Source organism: Corvus brachyrhynchos, unplaced genomic scaffold (assembly GCF_000691975.1).
Source record: "Corvus brachyrhynchos isolate BGI_N302 unplaced genomic scaffold, ASM69197v1 scaffold1090, whole genome shotgun sequence".
Lineage (NCBI taxonomy): Eukaryota > Metazoa > Chordata > Aves > Passeriformes > Corvidae > Corvus > Corvus brachyrhynchos.
The window spans coordinates 5,131-8,530 of NW_008235722.1; positions in this window are offsets into that span (position 1 = coordinate 5,131).

Sequence of the window (3,400 nt, forward strand, 5' to 3'; positions counted from 1 at the left end):
TTTTCTTGGGATTTTGGGGGGTTTTCTTGGGAGTTTTGAGAGATTTTTGGGGGTTTTGATGGGATTTGGGAGGTTTTTTGGGGGATTTTATTGGGATTTTGGGAGGTTTTAGGGGTTTTGTTGGGATTTCAGGGGAGTTTATCGGGATTTTGGGGAACTTTATTGGGATTTTGGAGAGTTTTGTTGGGATTTTGGGCGGTTTCTTGGGGTTTCATTGGGATTTTGGGGATTTCATTGGGAATTTGGGAATTTTTAGGGGGTTTGTTGGGATTTCAAGAGGTTTTCTTGGGATTTTTAAGGTTTTTATGGGACTTTTCAGGGATTTTGGGGGGTTTTGTTGGCACTTTGGGGATTTTATTGGGATTTTGGGAGGTTTTGGGGGGGTTTATTGGGATTGCGGGAGATTTTGGAGAATTTTATTGGGATTTAGGGGTTTTCTTGGGATTTTGGGGGTTTTGAGGGGTTTTGTTGGGATTTCAGGGGAGTTTATCGGGATTTTGGGGGATTTTATTGGGATTTAGGGGTTTTCTTGGGATTTCAGGGGAGTTTATCGGGATTTTGGGGGATTTTATTGGGATTTAGGGGTTTTCTTGGGATTTCAGGGGAGTTTATCGGGATTTTGGGGGATTTTATTGGGATTTAGGGGTTTTCTTGGGATTTCAGGGGAGTTTATCGGGATTTTGGGGGATTTTATTGGGATTTAGGGGTTTTCTTGGGATTTCAGGGGAGTTTATCGGGATTTTGGGGGATTTTATTGGGATTTAGGGGTTTTCTTGGGATTTCAGGGGAGTTTATCGGGATTTTGGGGGATTTTATTGGGATTTAGGGGTTTTCTTGGGATTTCAGGGGAGTTTATCGGGATTTTGGGGGATTTTATTGGGATTTAGGGGTTTTCTTGGGATTTCAGGGGAGTTTATCGGGATTTTGGGGGATTTTATTGGGATTTAGGGGTTTTCTTGGGATTTCAGGGGAGTTTATCGGGATTTTGGGGGATTTTATTGGGATTTAGGGGTTTTCTTGGGATTTCAGGGGAGTTTATCGGGATTTTGGGGGATTTTATTGGGATTTAGGGGTTTTCTTGGGATTTCAGGGGAGTTTATCGGGATTTTGGGGGATTTTATTGGGATTTAGGGGTTTTCTTGGGATTTCAGGGGAGTTTATCGGGATTTTGGGGGATTTTATTGGGATTTAGGGGTTTTCTTGGGATTTCAGGGGAGTTTATCGGGATTTTGGGGGATTTTATTGGGATTTAGGGGTTTTCTTGGGATTTCAGGGGAGTTTATCGGGATTTTGGGGGATTTTATTGGGATTTAGGGGTTTTCTTGGGATTTCAGGGGAGTTTATCGGGATTTTGGGGGATTTTATTGGGATTTAGGGGTTTTCTTGGGATTTCAGGGGAGTTTATCGGGATTTTGGGGGATTTTATTGGGATTTAGGGGTTTTCTTGGGATTTCAGGGGAGTTTATCGGGATTTTGGGGGATTTTATTGGGATTTAGGGGTTTTCTTGGGATTTCAGGGGAGTTTATCGGGATTTTGGGGGATTTTATTGGGATTTAGGGGTTTTCTTGGGATTTCAGGGGAGTTTATCGGGATTTTGGGGGATTTTATTGGGATTTAGGGGTTTTCTTGGGATTTCAGGGGAGTTTATCGGGATTTTGGGGGATTTTATTGGGATTTAGGGGTTTTCTTGGGATTTCAGGGGAGTTTATCGGGATTTTGGGGGATTTTATTGGGATTTAGGGGTTTTCTTGGGATTTCAGGGGAGTTTATCGGGATTTTGGGGGATTTTATTGGGATTTAGGGGTTTTCTTGGGATTTCAGGGGAGTTTATCGGGATTTTGGGGGATTTTATTGGGATTTAGGGGTTTTCTTGGGATTTCAGGGGAGTTTATCGGGATTTTGGGGGATTTTATTGGGATTTAGGGGTTTTCTTGGGATTTCAGGGGAGTTTATCGGGATTTTGGGGGATTTTATTGGGATTTAGGGGTTTTCTTGGGATTTCAGGGGAGTTTATCGGGATTTTGGGGGATTTTATTGGGATTTAGGGGTTTTCTTGGGATTTCAGGGGAGTTTATCGGGATTTTGGGGGATTTTATTGGGATTTAGGGGTTTTCTTGGGATTTCAGGGGAGTTTATCGGGATTTTGGGGGATTTTATTGGGATTTAGGGGTTTTCTTGGGATTTCAGGGGAGTTTATCGGGATTTTGGGGGATTTTATTGGGATTTGGGGGATTTTTGGGGGGTTTTATTGGGATTTTATTGGCATATTGGGGATTTTTGTAGGATTTTATTGGGATTTTAAGGAGTTTTGTGCTGTTTTATTGAGATTTTGGGGGATTTTATCGGGAGTTGGGGGGGATTTGGGGGGCTTTATTGGGATTTTACAGGGATTTTGGGGATTTTTGTGGTGGTTTATTGGGATTTTGGGGGATTTTATTGAGATTTCGGGGGGTTGGGGGGTTTAATTGGGATTGTATTGGGATTTTGGGGATTTTGGTGGGGTTTTATTGGGATTTTGGGGAATTTTATTGGGATTTCACTGGGATTTTGAGCATTTCTGTGGGTTTTTTTGGATTTTGGAGGATTTTATTGCGATTTGGGGATTTTGGGGGGTTTTATTGGGATTTTATTGGCGTTTTGGGGATTTTTGTGGGATTTTATTGGGATTTTGAGCAGTTTTGTGCTGTTTTATTGGGATTTTGGGGGATTTTATTGAGATTTGGGGTCTTTGGGGGTTTTATTGGGATTTTATTGGGATTTGGGGGATTTCTGTGGTGGTTTTTGGGATTTTGGGGATTTTATTGGGATTTGGGGGGCTTGGGGGTTTATTGGGATTTTATTGGGATTTGGGGGATTTTATTGGGATTTTGGGGATTTCTGTAGTGGGATTTGGGGGAGGTTTTATTGGGATTTTGGGGATTTTTGTGGGGTTTTATTGGGATTTTGAGGATTTTATTGGGTTTTATTGGGGTTTTGGAGGATTTTATTGGGATTTCACTGGGATTTTGAGGATTTTTGTGGCGTTTTTTGGGATTTTGTGGGTTTTTTGGGATTTTGCAGTGTTTTATTAAGACTTGGGGGGTTGGGGGGTTTTATGGGGATTTTATTGGGATTTTGGAGATTTCTGCGGGGTTTTATTGGGATTTTGGGGGATTTTATTGGGATTTCACTGGGATTTTGAGCATTTTTGTGGTATTTTTGGGATTTTGGAGGATTTTATTGCGATTTGGGGATTTTGGGGGGGTTTATTGGGATTGTATAGGGATTCGGGGGACTTCTGGGGGGTTTTATTGGGATTTTATTGGCATATTGGGGATTTTTGTAGGATTTTATTGGGATTTTAAGGAGTTTTGTGCTGTTTTATTGTGATTTGGGGGGGTTTTATTGGGATTTGGGGGG